Source organism: Cucurbita maxima, unplaced genomic scaffold (genome assembly GCF_002738345.1).
Source record: "Cucurbita maxima cultivar Rimu unplaced genomic scaffold, Cmax_1.0 Cma_Scf00026, whole genome shotgun sequence".
NCBI lineage: Eukaryota > Viridiplantae > Streptophyta > Magnoliopsida > Cucurbitales > Cucurbitaceae > Cucurbita > Cucurbita maxima.
The window spans coordinates 2,928,390-2,954,429 of NW_019272042.1; the positions used below are offsets into that span (position 1 = coordinate 2,928,390).

At 33.9% G+C, this 26,040-nt stretch overlaps 2 long non-coding RNA genes and 1 pseudogene across 2 annotated transcripts; 1 reads left to right on the plus strand and 2 right to left on the minus strand.

Annotated features, from left to right (window-relative positions):
• Window positions 1-5,660: 5,660 nt before the first annotated feature.
• On the plus strand, window positions 5,661-9,751 carry LOC111499212 (annotated as a pseudogene).
• On the minus strand, window positions 5,680-10,163 carry LOC111499338. The gene is made up of 2 exons (XR_002720921.1): window positions 10,001-10,163; window positions 5,680-6,300 (listed from the first exon to the last, which is right to left on the minus strand). It is a non-coding gene; the product is annotated as an uncharacterized LOC111499338 (long non-coding RNA).
• LOC111499339 lies at window positions 7,379-8,950 on the minus strand. Its single transcript, XR_002720922.1, has 2 exons — window positions 8,860-8,950; window positions 7,379-7,439 (listed from the first exon to the last, which is right to left on the minus strand). It is a non-coding gene; the product is annotated as an uncharacterized LOC111499339 (long non-coding RNA).
• Window positions 10,164-26,040: the final 15,877 nt, after the last annotated feature.

Below are 26,040 nucleotides of genomic sequence, written 5' to 3' on the forward strand. Positions count from 1 at the left end.
AGAAGTAAGGAAAGGGTTAGAAAATATAACAACTTAGTTTTAGAGTGGTTCGGTCAACTCCACAATCGCCTCTTGTGAATTTGAATAAAACTTTCTCACTCTTTCCTCGGATCAGAGCTCAACCACTACACTGCTCCTTTTACGAGTTCAAGAGCAAACTCAATCATTTCCACGGCTCAGGATCAAATCGGTACACCGCTCTTTTTGCGAGTTCAAGAGCAAACTCAATCCTTTCCACGGCTCAGGATCAAACGATACAATTGTCTGAAATCTTATAGAAACACACCACAACTCTCTGGAGTAATAGATTTACAATTTTCTCATAATACAATGTACAACTCTACAATTTTTCTCTCTACAATTTTCCTCATAATACAATAGACAACTCTCTCAATAATAAGATAAAAAAGAAAAGAAATAGAATTGGAAGCTTTTGAAAGCTTTCGAGAGAGCAACCCCCGTAGGGTTTCAAAATTTTTTTTGATCTGTGTTTTATTTTTTTTTAAAGTACTAAGAGAGGATAGTTTAAATAGTAATCAAATTGTAAAAATAGAAATTGATACGGACCACTAAAACGTGGACGCGAAAAATAATATTTATTTATTTTTAAATTTATCGTAAAAAATTATAGACCACATGTTTCATTTATATATATATATATATATATTATTTTAAATAAATATTAAAAACATTTTAAATTCATTTTTATTATATATATATAACATATTTAAATGTAATAATATAATTAAAAAAATGTTAATGAAAATAATGTGAGTAATTTTATAAATTTAATTGAAATCATTATAAATGTAATTGAAATGATTTTATAATTCTTATATTATTTTAAATAAATATTAAAAATATTTTAAATTCATTATATATATATTATATATATATATATATTAAAAATATAATATAATAAAAAAAAATGTTAATACCTAATTGAAAATTTTTATAAATCTAATTAAAATAATTATAAATGTAATTGAAATGATTTTATAATTCAAATCCTCCATCATAAATGTCATACTTCGATTGATTTATGATGTCAATTTTGCCACTGGTTCATGATGTTAATTTTGTCACCACATCATCAATTCAGGTATCTTGTTTTGAATTCGATTGATCTATGATGTCAATTTTGCCGCCACATCATCACGCCGGGTATCTTGTTTAGACTGGAACTCTTTCGTTTTATCTCTAATTTGAGTGAACCAAAAAAGACGTTGCAATCGTTATTCCCAACCTTACTCTGTAAACAAAATACTGAGAATTGTTAATAATTGAAGGTAAGTTTGTTATCATCAAAACATCAATTAATTAATTAATTAATTTGAGATTAATGTGAAAAAGCCAACACAAAGTACACCCTTTGTTCAGGGTCTCTCTTAAGGCCTTCTCTGGAGCTCTCGAACAAAGTACACTCTTTGTTCAGAGCCTCCTCCGATGCCTCCTTTGGAGCTCTCAGATGAAGGACATCATTTATTCGACACTTGAGTCACCTTTGACTACACTATCGAGATTCACAACTTCTTTGTTCAACACGGGAGATTTTCTTTGGACCTCTCGAACAACCTCTCGTTAATTGAGGCTCACAATTTATTTGTTTGATACTCAAGAATTCTATTGACATGAATAAGTTAAGGTACGTCTCTAATACCATATTCAGAATAACAAATCTTGACAATGATATGATATTGTTCACTTTTAACATAGACTCTTATGACTTTGTTTTTGGTTCTCCAAAAAATCCTAATAGCACTGAACAATGCTTCTTACTTACAAACACATGATTTTCCTATTAAGTAAATAATGTCGGACTATTCGTCTCAATAATCTTCGATAGTAAACGAGGGACAGCTAGAGATTAAATTCTTGCCATGTTCCTCTCCTGTTTTTATCTTTATTTTTTTTATTATTTTTTTTTTAAATTATTTAATTATTTATTTTTTTTGTACAGTGCGTGTATATATGTATATTTAAAGTATTATATTTAAAATGGTGATGTTTGTATTTAATTGTATATATTTTAATATTTAAATTAAAAAGTATGTGTTGTAATATTGAAAATTAAACTTTAAAAAATTATCGTTTTCAGTATTATTATTTTTATTAGGATATTCAAGATTTTTAAATCAAAATTTATGTAGCAAATTTACCCCTTTAGACTTCATAGTTCTTGTTTGGTTGGATTTATTTTCTTTTAAAATAAAACAATGGAAAAAAAAAAAAAATTATCGCGGGAATAATGAATTTCTTGAGGAAAAGATTTTAAAAATATGCAAATATGCTTTACCCATTCTCTAAATTAGCCAATGCAGAATTCTCTTTCAATAATCCTCAACAATCTTCTTCCTAAACAAAGTACACTACATAGTCTCTCCCGAGGCCTATGAAGCCCTCGAATAGCTTCTCCCTTAATCGAGGCTCGACTTCTTCTCTAGAGTCCTCGAACAAACTACACCATTTGCTCGACATTTGAGCCACTTTTGACTACACTTTTGAGCCTCACAACTTTTTTGTTCGACATTTTAGAATTCTATTCACATAGCTAAGTTTGGCTCTGAGCCTCGATTAAGGGGACACTATTTGAGGGCCCCATAGGCCTCGAGGGAGGCTCTATAGTGTAATTTGTTCAAGAGGAAGATTGTTGAATGTTGTTGGGAGAGAGTCCCACATTAGCTAATTTAGGGAATGATTATAGGTTTATATGCAAGGAATACATCTTCATTGGTACACGGCTTTTTGGGAATCCCAAAGTATAGCCATGAGAGCTTTTTCTCAAAGTGGACAATATCATACCATTGTGGAGGGTCGTGGTTCCTGACATGGTATTAGAATCATGCCCTTAACTTAGCCATGTCAATAGAATTCTCAAGAATAAAGAATTGTGAGTCTCGAAAGTATAGTCTAAAGTGTCAAATAAATGGTGTATTTTGTTCGAAGGCTCCATAGAAAGAATTGAACCTTAATTAAAGGGGAGGCTGTTCAAGGACTCCATAATTCTTTTGCAGAAGGCCAAAACAAAGTCATGAGAACTTGTGCATACTATTATGTGAGTCTCATTTCTAACCAACAAATATTGAGGGAAGTTGGTTAGTGATTCTTTTAGGGTCCCACAAGTTTTGATCTTTTGTTGAGTCTTAATGAGAAAAACTTTGTCGAAGAACTTTTACTTGCAACTTACCGTTTGTATAAAGGTAACGGTTTTGCTCGCATATTAATTGCTTTATTTTAATTCTTAATAAAATTAAAACGGTTTTCAATGCTTGCGCTACAAGAATGAAAAGTTCATTCCTTTCCCAGTATACGAATGCATGTCTCATAAGAACTCTAGCAACGTGAGCGTGCACTAGCCGAAGGGTATGCCGAAAGAGGATGTACACAAGCCCGCTTGGTAGGTCCATGTGCACATGCATGGGTCATGGGTCTTACTATACAACTAACTTCACCCATAATGGAGAGTAGAGTACAAGCCCACAATAAATTTATAAAAAGATAGGTCCTACCATGGTTGCATGTGATTGCATTTCTCGATTCAAATAGAGGGGTTATTTATTTTGTATTTCTTTAAATATTCAAGCCACGTGCTATTTCTTTTACAGGTAAAGGTAAGAAAACCTTGTACGGATAACAACATGATGAAGACCATGGAAATGAAGTTAGGACAGTCACATTCTCATTTATGTTGTAGCCTTTAGGTTAGATCAGAACGTTTTCATCACTTTGAAATAACTTCTTTGGGAGTTGGCATGAGCAAGAAGAAGGCCCATACAACTTATTCAACATTTGACATTGAAACATTAATGAAAGATTGAAAGGTCAATTTTGGAGTTGAGTCTATGTTCGTTGCCCAAATAGTCTTCGTACCGTGTCAAATTGAGCTTGATGGAATTAGTACCGTTTTTGTTGGGGGAAGTTTAATGTTGCTCGACCTACATTATTATTAAACAATTGAAACCAAATTTTACAAGCGACAACCTTCATCTGCAACTATTAACGACCTCGATTTTTCTACCATTCCTTAGTATTATTCATCACTTTCATGTAAGGATCGTATAAGATAAGATCAAAATTTATATAAAAAAAAAAAACAACCTTATTCAATAAAATCTTTGATTTTATTTAATAACCATTTTATTTTTGTTTTCTATTTTTAAAAAATTAAATATATCAAACACCAAGAAGTTTAGTAATTGTTTTAAATCTCAAAATTACAGGTTTTATTAGTATGAATGTAGTACATATGCAGAAAGCGAATCAGACAAAAACATGATAAGATTTTTCTAAGTCGGAAGACTCCTAAGTCATCGCTTTGAGCCAACCATTGGATATCGATTGAAGAAGACCTATATATATATATATACATTCCTACAAGATTGGAAGGGAGGTTGATGGAAGTAGCTCGTTCTTTTTTTAAGGATATACTAAAATGATTTAGATATTCTCATGCTATCTTTATTTCTCTTGGGGTCGTGCCCACCGTTAGTAACCATTGGCACTAACTATGGTTCGCTCATAGTTAATTACTGACACGTGTCAGATGATTATAATATTTTAAATACAAAATGCATTAGGAAAAAGTTGTGTTTTTGATAGGCAATTTTGATTGATGTGTGCCATTTTGGCTTTATAGAATAGAATACCCTTCCATTCTTATTCATCACTTTCATGTACCAAAATTTATTTATTTATGCCTTTTATCAAAATTTTCACTCTCTCTATCAAAATTCTCCCATTTAGTTTTTTTTTTGTCCAGTCTAAAATTTGTCCCTCGCAATCTCCGGCCTTTCATTTTTTTTTTTTTTTTTTTATAGTTTTATTTTTTAATTTTTTAATTTTTATTCTAAAATAATTTTTGAAAACAAACACTAATCATTAAAAAAAAACATTTTATTTAAATCAAAATCTTTATTAAGTATATAATTAAATAATAAAATAACTAATTATAATTATAATAAGTTAAGCTTAAAATAGTAGTCTAAAATCATTTTCAAATCTTTAATGATACAAGATCACCTTATAGATAGAAAATCATTTTTAAAAAGTATAGAACCAAATATTCAATAAATCACTCACAAATTAATCATTTTGATAATTTTATTATATAAAAAATTACTTTTAAATATACCCTTATTATTATTATTATTATTATTATTATTATTATTATTATTATTATTATTATTATTATTATTATTATTATTATTATTATACTTTGGTTTAAAAGCACTTTCTGATTGGTTAATGAAACACTACTTGAAAATTAACTTACAACTGCTTTTGAGAAAAGTCAAAGGGACATAAAAGTAATGTTTTGTGATAAAATATTCATAAAGTGATCTTCTTGGAATTGCTATATTTTGGACTTAAGACTGATAATATTGTTGATCTCATATTTTATTCTCTATCTCGATTATTTTATTTTCTATCTCGATTTTTGTTTCAATTTTTGTGAAGCGAGTCTAACGTATTTCAAAATATATATTTTTTTAAATCCCACCTAACTCTTAAATACGAGAGAGCGGATAAGAAGCGTTAAATAAATTTGGAATGTAGATAATATCTAAAACTCATATTAATTTTCAAAATGGTAATGCTTCAATGGATCTTGAGCGATCCTTAAACTCGAGAATGTGTAAGTAGTTTTAAGAAAGAAATCAAAGTTTGTAATTGTTTGAATTTTGAAATGATAGGTTTCATTAGTATCGACTGCGGCGGATTCGAAGATATGGTAAACGAATGGGATGGGTTGGTTTATAAAACAGACAAAGATATGATAGGATCCGGAATGAGCAACCAAATATTAGCAGAATTTCGTCCACGTTGGGGACCTATATACTGGAGCTTAAGAAGCTTTCCAAATGGCACAAGGAACTGCTACCGTCTAAAAACAGAGGCACCCAAAATGACTAAATATCTCATCAGAGCTTCCTTTGTGTATGGCAATTATGATGGGTTAAACTCCATCCCCACTTTTGACCTTCACCTCGGCGTCAACTTGTGGGGAACAGTGAAGCTTGACAGCCTATGTATGGAGGCTATTACCCTCCCTGATCCTTCCTCGGATTACATCGACGTCTGTTTGGTTAACACAAATTCTGGAGTTCCCTACATTTCCGCTTTGATATTACGACCTCTCGACGTCTCTCTTTATCGACTTGATCCCATTGACGCTGCAAAATTCTTGGTCCTTATGAACCGATTCGATGTCGGAGGCACCAACCAAATCACGTAATTAGGCTTCACATTCGTTGCTTTATGAACCATACTTGAATGCATCATGTCCTGCAACTATTTTTTCTGCAAAAGAAAGAAGAATTTGTCAGTTTTTTTCATGTATTATTGTAGGTAATGGTAATTCATGCTTGCAGATACCCGAACGATGTGTATGATCGGATCTGGAGCGGTTACAATTGCCAAAACAATACGAGCTTAGTGACCACAAAAGCTGTAATTGCTGGGAGCAATAATACTAATGATAACGATGATGATCCATACAAGTTGCCAATGTTGATGTTACAGACAGCGTGTCGTGCCAACGGTTCAAGTTTTCCACTTGGATTAGGGACAGCCTATAGAAGTTATAGATTATATGTTTGCTTTCATTTTGCGGAGATCGAGAAGCATGAAGCCGGGAAGTTTCGGGATATGAAGATTGTGTTCAACGATGTCCAAACCATCACACAGTCCATTCAACTCCAATATCTCAAACCACACACAGTTTGCACAAAAGGCTTAGATGTGAATTACGGCCAGCAGGTTAAATTTTCCATTTCTGTTACATCCATCTCTAGCCTCCCTCCCATCCTCAACGGGTACGAGATTTTGTACGCCATGGACACTCCAAATCCATTTACCTTCTTGCAGGATTGTAAGTTCTCTTCTTTCTTCTTCTTCTTCTTACCCTCGAATATTACCAATACATCTTCAACTAATACTACTCACAGTGAACGCAATAAGTGATATCAAGCAACATTACAAGCTTAGTAGAAATTGGGAAGGTGATCCTTGTAGCCCACCAGAGTTCTCATGGGAGGGTTTGAATTGCAACAATGTCCAACCATGGGCAAGAATCATTTCACTGTATAATTTCTCAACCAAAAGCCTCTCCTCTCCTTCAGCAATTCACTAATTCCACTATGTGATGTATTCAAAACAATTCCCAATCTACTTTTGCAGTAACCTGAGCAGAAGCAACTTAACTGGAGATATCCCATCCTCCTTCTCCATGCTCACTGCCATCAACTATTTGTAAGTATTTTTCTTTTCTGATCTTCGTTTTTGCTTTGAAAGATTAAGCCATAATATTATGAAGGTGTTTTAATTGAGTTCTTGTTTCTCAGAGATCTATCCTACAATGAGTTGGAGGGGGCAGTACCAGAATTCTTGGTGCTATTGCCACAGCTGCGACTTCTGTATAACATCTCATCACAAGAAATCTGTCAATATAATAGAATACATTTAGTATTATTAAGAACATCTTATCCTAAAATAATACAATGTGTTAACGATTGTTAGTACTTCTCCTTCCAGAAATTTAAGTGGGAATAAACTCACCGGCGTCGTACCTGACACTCTTCTTCAAAAGTCAAAGGATGGAACCTTAATTTTAAGGTCACTTCGTCTTTTGAAAAGTTAAAGTCAATACAAAACTACACCTTTCTTTCTCTGGTTAATTTGGTTTTCTTTTTCCTTTATTCAGTATGGAAGGCAATCCAGGACTCTGTTGGTCACCTCCATGCAACCACAAAAAAGAGTTGGAAATTCCTATTCTTTTCTCTGTTATAGCGGCCCTTGTCTTTGTTGTAATCCTATTGGGAGTCACTATAATCTGTACAAGAAAACCCAAAGGTATGTTCTTCTTTGATTTCTTATATTGATTACAATACTTTATAATGTACGCCTTTAAATGCTGTTATCTTCTTGTTGAAAATTTGATTCTTATTTCCTTAGAGAACTCAATCGAATCAAAACAAGAGGATCCACTAAAATTGAAGGGTAGACAGTATAGCTACGAAGAGGTTGTGGGTATTACTGAAAACTTTGGGGTGGTTCTTGGAGAAGGAGGATTTGGGAAAGTTTATCTTGGTTCTCTGAAGGATCAAACTACAGTTGCAGTGAAGATGCTTTCAGCAACGTCACAACAAGGCAATAAAGAGTTTCGAATAGAGGTGCATATAATTTTTAAAATTTTTTTTTCTTCTGTCGTGTGGGCAGGTTGGGCTGCAAAAAGTTGGAGTCTAGCTAGCAGATAAGTATTGCTTGTTTTTTTACCCATCTTTACCATTCAATATGATGGCCAACAAGTGATGAAGTCAACTGAAATCATCCCACTTGAAATGCAGGCAAAACTTCTGATGGTTCTTCATCATCGCAACTTGGTTTGCCTACTTGGATACTGTGATGAAGGTCAACACAAGGCGCTCATTTATGAATATATGGCCAATGGAAGTTTACAGCAACACTTAAGTATTGATATTTCTCTACTCAGAATCACTCACTGAAATTTCTAAATGGCTCCAGGTATCAATGAGCTGAGCTTGTTATATGTTTTTCATGCAGAAAACCAAAATACAAATTCAAACACCGATACTCTTAGTTGGATTGGAAGACTTCAAATTGCAGTGGATGTATCACAGGGTTAGTAAACTAAATTAGAACATATATTTTCTTTTCTTTCTTTCTTGTATAGGGCAATATCCTTATCGGGATGAGATCTTTTGGTAATCTAAGGCAAATCCATGAGAATTTTTATTCGAAGTGGACAAATACTATATCATTATAGAGATATACAGAGGTCTATTGTCTTTATCAAAAGCATTAAAGACAATATTTAAAAAAAAAAACGAACTCACTTACTCTCGTATGCCATTTTACAGGATTGGAGTATCTACACAATGGTTGCAAACCTCCAATTATCCATAGAGATTTAAAACCTGCAAAATATTATTAGACAAGAGAATGACAGCCAAAATAGCTGATTTTGGATTATCTAGAGCTTTTGCAACTGAAAATGAATCTCAACCTTTTACTCGTCTAGCTGGTACACCAGGATATCTCGACCTTGGGTAAGTAAAACAAGAGACCTAATTAACTCTTAACTTAAATAAGATTTTGGTTTTTTATTGTTTTAGTCACTTGATTCTATGTTTTATGTGCTTTTTACACAGAGCTCAAGGGTGTGGTAATGTAAATAAGCAAAGTGATATCTATAGCCTTGGCATTATCTTGCTTGAGCTGGTCACTGGACAGCCTGCAATAACAAAAACTTCTGGTGGGAATTTTCACATATTAAACTGGGTGGAACCAATGATCCAAACAGGAGACATTCAACAAATTGTTGATTTCAAGTTAGGAGGACAATTCAACCACAATTCAGCCTGGAAAATCATAGAACTTGCCATGTCATGCACTCAATCAACTGTACTTCAAAGGCCAGACATAAGTCATGTTTTGAGAGAGCTTAAGGAGTGTCTACCAGTCCATCAAAGCACTTCCCCACAAACTCGTATCATGTCTACAAGAATTCTCTCTGAATCGGAAATAGCTCCTTCTCCAAGGTAGCCCACATGCCTTAGAAACTATGCTCATCTTCCTTGCCAGTATAGTTTATCACCTTCATGTCACTGTTCTGTACGACTAGACTAATGTGGATTACTTGGAAATTTCATATAAGTTGTTAAGATGTATGGCTAATCTTCAACATGATTTCTCTGCCTAATCAAATTTGGGAGTTGCGATGTGTTATAAACCCTAGAACCAACACGCTTGGAATTTTGTATACTTAGCATAATAGCGTGCTATGAAGAAAGTAAAGAACAGAGACAGTAGAGTAAAGATTTCCAGCAGATTGGGATCTATCGAAAAAATTACGTGCACAAACATATACAAAAGGGGATATTAAGATGTGTGAATCGAACAAAAGAAGAGCTCTGAAATGTTTTCCAAGAATGATCAACAGAGAAATTATCAATAACTGAAAGGGAGGAGAAAAGACAACCTTATGAGTTCGGCCGTTGAACGCAGATCCAAACGCCGGAGACCATGCGCACACAGAAAACACCGCCGCGGCAGAAAACCAGATCGAATTCTATTAAAGCTTTGATCCGCAACCCATTAATAAAAGTTCCATATGGAACTTAAGCATACCATGCCAAATCTTTATGATAATGAAGTCTAGGTTAAACTAACCCTTAGCAATGAATTTGCCGAGATGGACAAGGGTTCGTATAGTATTATTGTAATTAAGCTACTGGGTCACTCTCCTTTCGATTATACAATACGGAGACTATCAGAGAATTTTCAATTAACCTTTAATGATTTGTTTCCGAAGCCAAGATCTACATTTGTATTAGAGTTATGTTCGTGACGCATACAATGTCATTTTATCAAACTATCGAGACTATTTGAAGACCTTTAACTATTTTATGATAGTGAACTCGTCTAGATTAACACTGGTCAACATGGGTATCGAGTAGTTGGCAAGTAAGAGAGCCGCTTCCTCACGATTATGATTATACACATTACTAGAGAGTCGTCAACTAATTTTTAGTAGTGAACTCTCTCGATTGACACATCAAAGTCTTCCCTAATACAAGACTTTCTCATCCAAGACTCTACTCATGCAAAACTCTAATGTTTGCATGAAGTCCGACACATGAACCATTGTACATTAGAGAAATTGTTTTTGTAAAAGTTGAAACTTGAAACTGATGTCATAGGCTCACATAAATTGACTTAGATTGACTTAAATTTCAAATGACATAATCGAACCTCTCATGTGACCCCTGCATGCACCATATTATTTTATTTGTTCTATGTAATTACATATGATGTCATGCTATGTATGCATTTGATATACATTATGCCATTTTGTAAAAGAAATGAAGTACTATGTATGTCATGTCATGTCATGTAAAACTATATGATAGATTATGTGATGACTATCATGTATACATTATGCATATACGTACTATGTCATGGATGAAAAGAGAAAGAGAAGAATGTTAATATTATGCCATGAATGTAAATCATGGGGACCTCATGCATATGTGTATGTCATGTGCATTAGGATATTTCCCCATTATGTTATGTTAGTATATATGCGTATTTTCGATATCTATGTACGTCATGATATCATGTCTGTCTTTTCTTTTCTGTAGACCAAGTTAGGCCCATTCTTGCATGTATGCGAGCTTGGCTAATGAATCCATGTGTACGTGAGTGGACCATGTTCTATAAAAATTCAATGATAGTTCTAAAATTTAATAATGGAAGTGAAAACAAAATTAATTAATTGAGATAGCTACAAGTTAATTTATTAAACTTGTTTCTAGAGTCTATTATACCCCAAGCTCGAGCCATAATTATATATTAAAGATCACTTGAATGGAAGTGGTCTTACTAATTCAGCAATGCTCAAATATATAGTTCAGAAGACAAGAGTGTTCATATGACTCGATAATCCGACTAGACCACATTCAGCAATGCTCAAATATGTAGTTCAGAAGACAAAAGTGTTCATAAGACTCGATAATCCGACCAACTTAGACTACACAACCCAAACTAAGAAGTTAAAGACTTTTTTTAGTTGAATTTTTGGAAAACTGAAAACTCCATTCGATTTGCAGATTGACATTTTTATGATCAGGTTGACCAATCAACCATGAATATCAGTCCTAAGTCTCTTGATCACCGATTCTCGATCCCTCAAACTTTCTCGTGTTTGCTACCTGAAGTAGTTGTCAACTCCTCCACCACACCCATATCATAACGGCAAAAAAATACATAAGATTTTGAAACTAGAAGAATTTTCAAATGCAACAAAACAATTATTTATTGTTCCATCAATTTTCTCGAGAAACGATCGAAAGAGACAAAAAAGAAGGAACCCCATTAAGTGCAACTAATAAGTTGAACAAAACAAACTCTTAAAATTCTCATTGGAAAGTTAAAATTTCATAAACTAACAAGGAGAAGAGACATGGGGGGATATCTTCACCAAGGACGATGCATGGTTTGATGTTGAAGAAACCTTGTTTAAAGGGAAAAATGTCTTACTTTTTGCTACCAAAATAATATATTATGACTCTTCCCTTCATATATTAATACCAAAATTATGCATTCCAATGCATAAAGGTGAAGGGGAGCACGCAACAAACCCTAACTCCAACACAAATCAACAAAATATTGCTTATCTTGATTCCACTAATTTCTTCTCTTATCTAGAAGAAATATCTTGTGGGTTTCTATGCAGTTTCTGAGGAGATCTATAATTTCCAAGCCATTGCCTTCTTTATCTCATAATAATATGTCAATCTCTTTCTATCTTCTTCTATTTCTTGTTTGCATTTCGTTTCAAGCATGCCATTCACGGACTCTTCAATTAGGTGATATCAAATTTCAGAAGAAATTTCAAGCTCCTATTAAGGTTGGTACCTAAACTATGCAAAAACTATGAATTTGCTATTATGGGTTGGTGGGTGTTGGTTTTGTTGTTCAATGTAATCGATGAAGTCGATCGTTCAATTTGTTCGATTAGAGATCTCCATTGTTTTGGAAGGTTTGTAGAGAACGAACTGACTGATTATGTGAGATCTCATGTCGGTTGGAGAGGAGAACGAAACATTCCTTATAAGGGTTGTGGAAACTTCTCCCTAGCAGACGCGTTTTAGAACCGTGAGATTGACGGTGGTATGTAATAAGCCAAAGCGGATAATATTTGCTAGTGTTGGGCTTGGACTGTTACAAATAGTATCAGAGTCATACACTGAATGATGTGCTAGTGAGGATGATGGGTCCCCAAGAGAGGGTGGAGTGAGATCCCATATTGGTTGGAGAAGGGAACTTTTCTTACAAGGGTGTTGAAACTTCTTCCTAGTAGACGGGTTAAAAAATCTTGAAGGCTGACAACGATACGTAATGGGCTAAAACGGATAATATTTGCTAGTGGTGGGCTCGGGCTATTACAAATGGTATTGAAACTGGGTTATGTACCAACGAGAACGATGGGTCCCCAAGAGGGTGGATTGTGAGATCTCACATCCGTTGTAGAGAGAAACAAAGCATTTCTTATAAGATGTGGAAATCTCTTCCTAGCCAACACATTTTAAAACCGTGAGACTACTGACGATACGTAAAGTCAAAACGGACAATATTTGTTAGTAGTGGGCATGAGCTGTTACAAATGGTATAAGAGTCCAACATTGAGTTGTCGGCTAGCCATAACGATGGGTCTTCAAGATGGTGGATTTTGAGATTCCACGTCGGTTGAAGAGGGAAACGAAACATTCCTTGTAAGGGTGTGGAAACCTCTCCCTAACAAATGTATTTTAAAACTGTGAGGTTGACTGCAATGCATAATAGACCAAAACAGACAATATTTACTAGCGGTGGACTTGGTCCGTTAGGACCAAATGGGTCAAATCGAACATCCTAGACCGTGACCGCAACAAATGGGTTCAAGCGAACCATTAGAAATCAGTTTATGTTGAAGATAACCCAGTTTTTGTTTTTGTTATCATGTTTTAGGGAAGATTGGGGAAGATAGCTCTTTCATGGGATGAACCAGCAATAGAATGCATGAAGCTATCAGCTTCAAAGGCAGGTGAAGAGAGAGAAAGTGTAAGATCCAAAAGAACAAGATACAAGAGGAGAAGGAAGCAGGTGAAGAGATTGGAAGAATTAAAGAATGATCACAAGAAAGTTAAAGGAAACAATGGCGTTTTCAGTTCAGATTATGAACATGCTAGGACTCATCCTCCTTCTCACAACTAAGTATACAACTACTTAGCTATATATTTTACATACAAAAATGTCTGCCTTATTAAGTATGTAATTCAAACCTAGTTTTAAACAACTGCATTTATATCCCCCAAATCCTTTATCCATTTTGAAAAATTTAGTTAAATTTCAAATTTAGATCCTAAAAACTTTGTTTCATAACTTGTTTTTTTGTTTTAGACAACGAAAACAAACATAATCTTAAACAACCAAAAATAGATTGATTAACCAATAGTCTTCGATCATCTAAATGAATGTTTGTGCATTTTATTACGTTCTTAGTGCTAGTAATTTAGCACGGTGTTCTAATTGATCGGCTTTTCGTGCAAAATGATTTCTTTGGTAAGCTTTTTTTCTTACTTAGTTTTTTCTCCCCTATTGATAAAATTTTGAGGGATGTATTATTATTATTATTATTATTATTTTTGATGTTCATACGTTGTCTTAATTCATTAATATCTTAATTCATTAATATATTATTTAAGATATGGGTATTCAAAAAAATTCGATAACTTCAAAAACTCGATCAACTCAATCCAACCCATAGGTTTGGGTTGAATTATGAACATATTTAGGTTAGGTTGGTCTCAAATAAATGAAAATTTTATGGAATGGTTGTTTATGAGTTCACTGATTGGGTTAAACTAAATAAACAGATAGTTAATTTTAAAATATACAATATTTGTTTCCGATATAATTATATATATACATATAAGTATTTATTTTATTTTTATTAATTTTATAATTTTATAATTAAACTATTTTATATATATTGAAATTGAGTTATAAATTTTAATTACATATCTGAAAATAAGTAAAGTAGTCGTTGTGCTAACTAATCTTTTACTTAGATTAAAAAAAATTAATAAATGACTTGAACAACCTCAACGAACCCAACCCAAAAATTAATAGTTACGTTGGATTGAGTTTATTTTATTAATAAGAGATGTTTGAATTGAACCATCTACAATTTAAATGATTGGGTTGGGTCTAAAACATGTTCCAACCTAACCCACAAAACACCTATACTTTAATAAACTGCAAGAACTTGCACAAACTTTCATCAACTAAATGAATTCGAAGGTGTGCGTAAACAACTCGAGAAAATTTCTTTCATACCATTAATGGGTAACCTCCGAAGGTGTGCATAAATCGCTCGAGAAAATCAAACCTGACCACTAGGTTTTCTTGTTAGGATCTAAATTTCGAGATTTTGAAATTTGGATTGAGATTGCTATTCAAATTTATTATAAAAGAGAAAAATGGGTTTGAGATACCATTACAAAATAAAATACAAAAGACTTAAACACAAAGGCGTATTGACGCTTTGGAATGACATTTTCTGTGACCACATAACTCACGAACTCTTCCACCTCAACTGACAACCAATGAACACCTAAAGAAAGAAAGGAAAAAATGGATGAGTATATAAATATACTTAGTAAACAACCAATTTGTAGGCTCTCGTCGCATTCATAATCTAATAGGTGACCTATGGTTTTACTCTAGGCTCTAGATGTATTGTTCTTGTTGTGCACAGTCTTGCGTGGCTAGCCAAGCCTATGCACGGGTAATCATTATCTGAAGATGAGGCCCTACCTCAAAGAATTATGTATTAGGTGAGGATAACATGGTGAGTGTGACTGAAGGTCATCCATGGGAGATTAGCTGGTGAACCCATTCCACAGGCCATGTAGTCACCCAAGGTTGGGGGCAGGCTTGACCCCTTGTTATGTGCTAGCTCCAATAACTACCCGCATGATCAACACCCACCCACAAGAAGAATCATCTGTGTAGAGTAACGCTATTGACTACCCGCATGATCAACGCCTAACTACAGGAAGGATCCACCGAGCAGAGTAATCTAACAAACCACTGAGTCACACGTCCCTAATTAGCCTCACACCTAACTCAACGATACTGTACCAAAGTGGGAAGGAAATGAAAGTTCCTCGGACACTATACCAACTACTATTGGACTTGGAGGCCACCATTGTCTTTTAGAGTTGAGATGGTGGCCTTCTAGATCTCTAGAGTGGTTTGGCAGTCTAGAAATAGATTCATGTCTCTAGGTTTCTCAGATTTGACTCTTCGAGTCTAAATTGGTGTGGAGCATTAGAGGCCTCACCCTTTGATTGTCTTTCTTGATTTTACTGCACTCGAACAACTGGACGTGTTCCATCCTAGGTCATAGCCTAACCAAATTCACTCTAAGTTTTTCTTGGAAGGCATATAGTGTCGCCTTCTGTGGGCATTCAGATTCTCTTTGGGTCCCCTTACATATGTAGTAGGACAAGGAGCCTTGTTGAGACTGTTTTGGTTATGAGGTTTTTGTGATTGAGTTCTATCTCTCTGTTGGGAGGACTCGGTTTCCTCTCCTCTGCCTTCAAATCTATTACCTCCACCACTCTTGGAGGAGTTGGATCGGTAACTTCTATTACCCTCACTTACAAATGCCTGATTTCGTCTTTCATCTTTGGATTGATCATTGCTCAGGTCAAGTCTTCAACCTTGGGCTAGACGAGAATTTCGTTGGCAAAATGTACTATTCTTTTTTGGTGCACTCACACTAAATCTATGATACACATGGAAGACTAAAGCAAAGGCTTGCAAAGGGACATGCAATAACTACAAGATTTTTAGAAATCATTCTAACACACTCATTCATCATTGTTTAATTCAAAATAAATTTATCTTTTGGTTCATATAGATAGAAGGATTTGAACAAATAGGATAACATATGAAAAAACAAAATCAAAAAGGGAAAATGTAAAATCAAATCATTGGATCCGAACCCCTAAAACAATATAAGGGACTTGAGTTGTCCTCAAAACTGGTCGTGAGCATGTCAAGATCACGATGTTGTATGGTTGAAAATGTACGATCGTGACGCTAACACCTTGCCCTATGTCTCATGAGCAGGTTGTCCTGATGGGTATCTATCATGTTTCTCTCGCCTAGTCGAGATGCCTTACATCATGCATTACTAGTAGGATGTCATAGACCATCTTTTGCACTAACCATGTGAATACACCTGTCTTTTATAGAGAGTGATCTAAGGGCCACTTTGAGTAGCTTCCAAGTTAGACCATATGCCATGAATTTGAAAAAGAAAAAAAAAATGAAATTATCTTTTATATAATATGATTAAATCTAGTTTAATTCTATTAAATTATTGTAAGATCTCATGTCGATTGAAGAGGAAAACGAAACATTTCTTATAAAGGTATAGAAAACTCTCCCCTAATAGAACGTTTTAAAACCATGAGTCTGACTGCTATATGTAATGGGCAAAAATGGTCAATATTTGCTAGCAGTGAACTTGGGTTATGATTAATAGTTTTAGAGCCAGACACTGAGTGGTGTGCCAATGGGATGGATTGTGAGATTTTTACGAGAATAGAACGAAACATTCTTTATAAGGGTGGGGAAACCTCTCCCTAATAGACACGTTTTATAACTGTGAGGCTGACAACGATACGTAACGAGCCAAAACGGACAATATCTGTTAACGGTAGACTGATAAGAATTATATTTTCTAATATTTAGTTTACCAACACCTTTTTGAATGAATCATAATGCTATAAATTATGTGATCTAGTTCATAGGATGCGGCTAAAAAATAAAGAAATAAAATTAGAAATGGTGCCATAAAGTTATTATTTACGTAGGGATAATAGTTTAAAACTATATTTGTGGTCCGAATTAAAATATAATACGTACATCCCTATAAAGTCTCATTCACGACCTAATAAAAGGGAAATTTACAATAAAGTTTGGAGTAAGAATCTAGAAATAAACTAGTTGTAGTTTAAATTTTCAAGACAATATAAAAATTAATAAATCTTGAACAAGTTGTAGATTAGAATATTACTAAAGGAATTGATGTCACTATGTTGTGATGGTAAAATTATTATTTTTTGTTTGAATGATATCTATTAAAGTGTATAAATTCGCTAGGTTCGAGTTTCCGTTTTCTACTTTCTACTTCAAATAACTTAAACATACATATGTTAACGATATCATATCAGTCTAAGATGTTAGAAAGTCAAGTCATTGTATAGACAATAAAAATTTGATTCTTTTAATGAAAGTTTCAAACTTCATCGGTGTAGAGTGTGCATAAATTGGTTTGAGAAATCTTTTGAACTATCTCGAAATTCGGGTTGGTTGAGTTCACAATCTCACTCAACCGAACTCTGTATTTTTGAGTTAAGTTGGTTAGATTGTCGGGTTGTTTTTTTAGTTATTTAAAAAAATCTACTTACCCATAATATATAACTAAAATCTCATAAAATTCAAATATCAAACACTCACAAGTCACAACTTATCACTAATATCAGTGACAAACGCCAAATACTCTTAATCTTCGTAATAATCTTACAAGTAGGGTAAAGTTGGGTTGAGATGTAACCCTATTCTCGAGTTGATCAAATTGACCCGACTCAAGAAATTTCAACTCATGAACGGACTTGAATTTTCAATTTGTTAAAAATTCAACTCAACCCAAATCGAAAACAAATCTATTCCAACGATCCAATGAACCTTCCAGATTTGAATTGGGTAATTCGAATGGGTTGAGTTAGGTAATATATGAACAAAATATGCAATAAAATGAAGAAAATGAAGTGAAAGGTCAAAATGTGTTGTTTTATTATTTATTACAAGTTCCAACATTGATTTAACCGAGTAGGATGTTCCTTGTTTGGCTTAAGTTGAGCCATGTTAAGTGGATTTGGTTTAAAAATGAAAGCATAGCATAGCATAGCAATAGGTTATGTTAGACATGCTTTTTATTGCTTCTTTCAAGAGGGTTAAAGATTATATGGCAGTCCATAATACATTAATATATACTAAATTAAATTAAAAGCTTATTATATTTTGGAAGCTATTTTTTAGCTTTATTTGATATGAAAGTATAATAAGATATAATTTCTTTTATGTTGTGTGTTTTCATTTCAAGAAATTAGATTAAAAACTGTTGGAAGGACATCATCGTACCGACTTTAGCTTACTGTCGGATTAACCTTGAAGGCTAAGTTAAGTGTTAGGAATTGTCTAGACATGAGCATAACCCAACATCCAAATATGGACAAGTTTTCTTGTTTTTGTCTTCTCTACCTTTAATTGGATATGACAATACAATACATGAATCTAGAACACTACTTATTGAAATGAATTCTTGAATCAAGATATCAAGAATGCCATAATGATACTATGAGTCATTATATATTAGAGATATATATTTTTTTATTTATAGGACCTTGGAACCCGCTCTAAATGAGTTGGAGAATCCCTATTTAAATGAGGAGGAACTGAGGAGAGCTTTTTCATTGCTTACTAAACAAGACCGGAAGGAGATTATATCTCATCTCTGTCCAATTTTAGCTAGTTTTATGCTTATATTGGAATTAATCATCATGGTTAGTTAGGTTAAGATATTAATATGTCTTAAGTATATCATATGAATTGATATATGTGAGAATTAATCGTTGGAATATAGTTTTAGAGGCGGTTACCAAGTAATTAGTAACTTCAGTCAAAACCAGCTAAGTGACTTTACTGTTAGAGTTAGTTAATTAACTGATGTATATTGGTGCATGCCATGTGACTCTTGCGTGTGCCATATTAACTATATGATGTTTATATGCTCTTTGTATTGTCATGTATGCATGTGATTTCCATTACATAATATTATGAATGAAATGAAATGTCATGTATGTAATGTTATGTCTTATCATGTAAAGTTATGTGATGGATTTTGTGATGTTTGTCATGTACACATGATGCTTATATGAAATATGTAATGGATGAAAGGAGAAAGGAAATGAAATCAATGTTACGTTATGAATGAAAATCATGAGACCTCATACATGTATTTATGTCATGTGTATCGGGATACTTCCCCATTATGTTATGCTAGTACAGACATGTACCTTCGATATTTTTGTTCGCTATGATATCATGTGGACCTCTCTTTTTTTTAAGTGTTCAGTGATGTGTAATGGGTTGTGCCTGAACAAGTCAGACCTAGGAGGTACATATACGAGCCCACTTGATGGGTCCATGTGCATGTACATGGGTTGTGTGCGAAGAAGTATCATGCATCTAACTTTGCTCGGAACTGGAAAGAGCCTAAGGTCATATTACGATTTTAAAAGATAGGTCTCAATCATGTATTGTGTGTGATTGCATTACTAACCCCAACAATGGGGTGACTTACTAAGTATTTCTTAAAATACTCAAGTCACGTGGTACATTATATTTTTCAGGTAACAGCAAAGCTCTCATGTAAGGATGACAGTTAACGCTAAATACCATGGAAGTCTAGGATAGATCATGATAGAACAATATCATTGAATTTAATTAGTAGTTGGTAGGTGTTTTGTTCACAACTATTTTATGTTTAATTCACAACTATTAGTAGTTGATAGATGTTTTATAACAACTACCCACATAAGTGGCTTCACTACTGATTTAATTGGATGAATTGCTTGAAGTATGAACGGCTCATGCAAGGGCCTTCTGATTGTTTAATGTTTGCTTATTATATTATGTTATGTTATGTGGTAATTGTGAGAATGGATTATCATGACACATTATGCCATTGTTGATTGTGCTATGTTATGAAAGTGTGCTACCATATCATACGCTCCATTATGAACTGACATAAACTAATTAAGTTACATATGAAACGAACAAAAAATATAACTTGCATTATAGATACATAAAATGATTTTAAACTATGAAAACTCCATGCATATTGTATGTTCACGTGCATCGGGATATTTTTCTGTTATGATTAGTACCAATGCGTATACTACAATGCTATGATACAATATTATGTACACTATGAATATGTGCGCTCTCTTCCCTCTGTAGTATACTGACAACATGAGTGTATGTTAGACTAGGTTCAAAGGGCATGTATACGAGATCACTGGGGGTCCATGTGCGCTTACATAAGCCATGCGAAGGAAGTGAGACCAAGGCCATAAAACGATGTTTTATGAAATGATAAGTCCCAAACATGATTGCATTGTGATTAAATTTTCTGACCCAATAGTGGTTATTCACTGATTATTTCTTAAAATACTCCAGTCACGTGCTACTCTTATTTTTCAAGTAAAATAATACCCTCTGTATAGAGGACGACGTTGCGGTGACAGCCTAGCTAATTAAGAAAAAGATCCTAGGTGTATAGATAAGGAACACAATCTCAATTGGTATTAAGCCTATTGGCAAAATCAATAGCAAAATTATAAGAGCTTATGCTCAAAGTTGACAATATCATATCAACATAGAAGGTCATTATTCCTAACCATATCGAACTTATTACTTCTTAACCACGTTATATTTTGAAGCTTTTTGTTAAATAACATATAGTTTAGACTCTCATCTTTATAAAGTTGCAACATAGAGTAGAGTTTTAATTATTCTAAATATGGTCATCAGGCACAAATATTTATATTAGATCAATTACCCACCATTTGTATTCACAACTTTAAGAAAAAGGAGTTCAGATCTTGCAACTAAAAACAAAATATTTTATGGCAACTAAATTTTGCTATTATTACTATATTATATAGCCCAAACATGTCACGGAAGCATATTAGACCTAGACTAAAGTTCTATTAATGCATAATTTTGACCCGGAACGATATAAATTATAAATATTTAAAAATAAAATAAGTGTTGTTTTAGTTTAACCATGACAAATTGAGGGTTAAATCATCGACTATGAAATCCCATATCGGTTGAGGAAGAGAACCAAACATCCTTTTATAAAGATGTGGAAACCTCTCCTTAGGAGATACGTTTTAAAAAACCTTAAGAAGAATGTTGAAAGGAAAAACACAAAGAGAACAATATTTGCTAGTGGTGCGTTTGGGCTATTACAAATGATATCAGAGCTAGACACCAAGTAATGTTGAGCCCCAAAGAGGGTGAATATGTGGTGATGTGCCAACAAAAATGCTGGTCTCGAAGGGGGAGTGGATTTGGTGGGGGTCCCACATCGATCAAAGAAAGGAACGAGTGCTAGCGAGGACGTTAGGCCTCGAAGGAGAACAAAACACATGTTATAAAAATGTGGAAACCTCTCCCTAGTCTAAAAAATCTTGAGGGAAAGTTTGAAAGAGAAAGTCTAAAGAGAACAATTTCAGCTGTCGGTGGGCTTGGGCTGTTACATCGACTATTGAAACGATAATTAATGTTCAATCGATTAAGCTATATTCTCGAGAAAAATTAATTTTTTTTCTCCCATTTTTATTAAACGGGGGGGGTTGAAGTTGCTTGTTGGGAGGATGTCTTGTGATGAGAGGAAAGGGTATCTTTGGGACCTTTTTTTGGCCCTTTGCTTTCCTCCTTTATCTTTATATTTCTATGTTATATATATATATATATATATATATATGACAAATTTGGAGAATATTAATTAAGAACAAGTGATAATTCAATGAAAAATGGGCAATTGGATAGCAACTCTTCAAAGAAAGGGAGAAAAAAAAGAATTATTGAATGAGTTTTATTCAATTGTGTAATTAATATTTGGTGCATAAAAAGGCAAAGGTAAATAAAAAATAGTACAAATTTTCAATTTTCTAAAGGGATAAAATATTTTGTTTTCTAATGGAAAAATGATTATGTATAATAATAGAATAGCTTAAAAAAGACATCAAATTATTTTGTCCTTGTGGAACAAGCAAAGATTGATATTATTCCTTGCTTCCATTTCAAAGAACACAACAATTCATGTTTCTTTAATGAAGATTTAGTGAGATTACTATCGAACATGTTTTTTTTTTCACGTAGATTAAAGAAAAGTACATGAATGAACCGAGATTATTTCTGAATGAGAATGATTTTAAAGATATGATGAGCAATGCTTAAAAAGTTGATAATAAGGTGCACTTTATTTTTCAGTGGCTCAATCATCAAAACTCGAAAGTGCATGCTTGGAACAATCCTATTTCGAGTGACTGTTTGAGAAATTTTCTAAGAAATAGGTGAGTTACAGCCAAATATATTAAAATGACTCGTGCTGATCGGTGAAGATAGTTTTCAATTTTAAAAACACTTCAAGAATCGTAGTTAATATGATCATATTGTAGGAAACACCTGAAATTAGAAAAAAGAAAGAGAAGATGAAATATTAATGCCTTATTATTTCAGTTTTCTTGTATTTGTAATGACCCGACTTTTTACTATTTTTTTATTTGAAAGTCGAGGAAAGGATTATCATAAACAACGAAACAATCAAATAAACTTTTAACCGGACCCAAATTAAAATATTGTCCATTCAAAATAATTCAATCCAAGAATTCAACCTTTAACTCAATTAAACCCTACACCTATAAATAAGTAGAAAATTTGTGTTGACTAAAAAACCATAGCGTTACTAAAAATGTTGAGTATAATATCAATTGCATACAACATTTTATGTGGGACCAGAAGTTGGATAGTATAATAAGTCATTTCTCTTCTTGTAATAACTAGTTGAACAATTAACCCGCGAGTTGATGTGTTAAAAATTGTGATGCATGTGACGTGTGGCGATCTCTCATTGGTCGCAGTGAAATTTAGTAATAAAACGCGTTGCATAGGGATTGAACGCTCACATGATACGTGTGATCCATGACTCGATCTGTTGACCTTAATGGCAACCCTTCCCGTCTATCTGTCTCAATCGCATTATCCAACCCGAGACCTGATCTGTGACCTGCAAGAACAACTCGGAGACGTGCATGGGTTGGCTCTTGCTGGCGCGTAGGCACATGTAGGTGTGTGAGGGACCTACCCGTGAATTTTCAAGAAGTTTGGAGCCTTTAACAAGCAGAAAAGCAAACTCAAAAAGGTATGTTTCATCTCTATAAATAAACAAGCAATTTTTATACAAGTGTAGGGATTTTTGCAAAGCGAGAAGAAAACATGCATAAGTAGAATACGAGTCCAGCAATATGGATACGTAAGGTATGTAAGATGTAAGAAATTACCAAAATACTCCTATGATAAGTTTTATGAGGAATGTTATTTTAAATATTTTTACTATGTTAGAAAGGAGAATGGGCTATTGTGATATGTGCTCCACGCAATTGATGGATGTTATCTTTCCATTAAACTTGTTTGTTTGTTCTGTCTGTTAGCATGAATAATTTAGTTTATGCTTTCAATGATTTTGGCGATTGATAGGGTATTTCCCTAATAAACTTGTACAAACGTTTAGATTATGTAAATCATGCTCTATGTGATCGATAAGATAATTTTTTAGTAAATCATGCATAAAAGAACTAAGTTAAGAATAGGGCAGTTTCAAGGTGACTGTGAGATCCCACATCAATTGTAGAGGGGAACGATAAGGGTGTGGAAACTTTTCCCTAGTAGATGCGTTTTAAAACTGTGAGGTTAACTACGATACGCAATTAGTCAAAGCAAACACTATCTGCTAGCAGTGGGCCTGAGTTGTTACATTGACCCAGGTCAGTACATTCCCTTTAGACCGAGCACTCTAGGGTCGTGAGTAGCAATCAGAGGTTTAGACTTACATGCACCTAGAGTATAGATTAGTCAAGATGTTAGTTCTAAATATCCTGAAAATGATAATTGACAATTAAACTGCCTAAACGCCCCTAAGAACCTAGTAGACATCCATGATGGCACCCTAGGCTACAAGTAGTGTGAACAATGTCATCGATCTCTCCACTATCTTTTCTACTTTGAGATAAGGGTAGTGTGTACCTCAACCATGTGAAATGGATCGAGGTCTCTTAAATAGGGTCATTGTGCTGTAAACCTATTCATGAAAGGGGGGCTTGGACTACATAGGTTGACCCAATAGCTAGCAGAACCGGATTTCACATCTCCCAAACTATGGTGACTTTATGATCCTATGGGAGGGTCCGTTAGCTAACCTTCCATAGATGATGTTTAGATTCAGCTCACACCATACTGTCCCCATCTTTTTTATTATGTAGCGCTTGAGCTCAAGTCATCGATCATTCACTGTGTAAGCAAAACAAGCTACTACCTAAGTCAAAGAACATAAAAGTAATTCACCCTAGAGATGGGATCTGCAACGCCAAAAAAAGTGTGAACCATCATCTCCAAACCTAGAGTGGATCCGAATCAGTTAAAATACTATATGAAGCTTCGAGGCACTCTAGTTACTCAAATAACTATAGAGACTAGGCTCAAACTTCTTAAAGCCTATAGTAAAACTGGTAGATACTTACTCGTAAAACCAGTTGTTTACTCAATACTCACCCTTTTTTTCTTTTCTTTTTCAAGTATTAGTCGAGGTTGGATGGTGCTCGGGAGCTATGCTACACAAAGGAGTATCGACTTGGGGCATCATTTGAAATTGTACTGTTGATTGTTCCCATTTCTCATTTATAAATAACTTGAACCGCATCTTTTTTGTAAATTTAAGTATTTCCATTAACCTCGCGAACAAACTTGCTAAATTTATTATAGTATTTTAATGTTATTTTTCCCTTAAGGGTTTAAACCCATGTGCACTTATGTGCAAAGATCTTAAGTATTCCTCCTTAACCTTTCGAGCCTTAATTTATAATAATATTTTAATACTATTAAAATGTTAAAATCTTTTTTTTTTTTTGTTCATTCTATTAATTTTCAAATTATCACTATGTGAGGTTGATGAAATATTATTGGTTATGAATTCTATTCTCATCTTCTTTTTTTCACACTCTAATTCATATAATCACCATCAAACTTTCTTCCTATATCTTCTTTGGAAAAACCAACTTCTCCCTCTCTTGGAGATTCATGACATGCTAGGCTATGTTGATGGAACTATAGTTTCACCGCCTCGTTTTGTATCAGAAACTTCCTCATCACTCAACACCAAATATTTGGCGTGGAAAGCAGCCGATCAACAGCTTTGCTGTCTCCTACTTTCCTCTCTCACCAAGGAAGTCATTGTTGTTGTCGTTGATCTCTCTACTTCACGTGATGTTTGGCTCGCGTTGGAGACTATGTTCATCCATCATTTGAAAGCCCGTGAACTGAGACTCAAGGATGACTTCCAGCTGATGAAATGTAGCACCAAACTTGTTGCTGAGTATGTCCATACCTGCAAAACAATATGTGACCAACTTCATGTCATTGGCAGACCCGTCGAGGCATTGATAAAGTGCACTAGTTCCTTCGTGTAAGAAGCACCAAATTTTCAACTTTTTCTATTCCTCATATGGCTCTCAACCCTCTCAACCTTTTTTTTTTTTTTTTTTTTTTTTT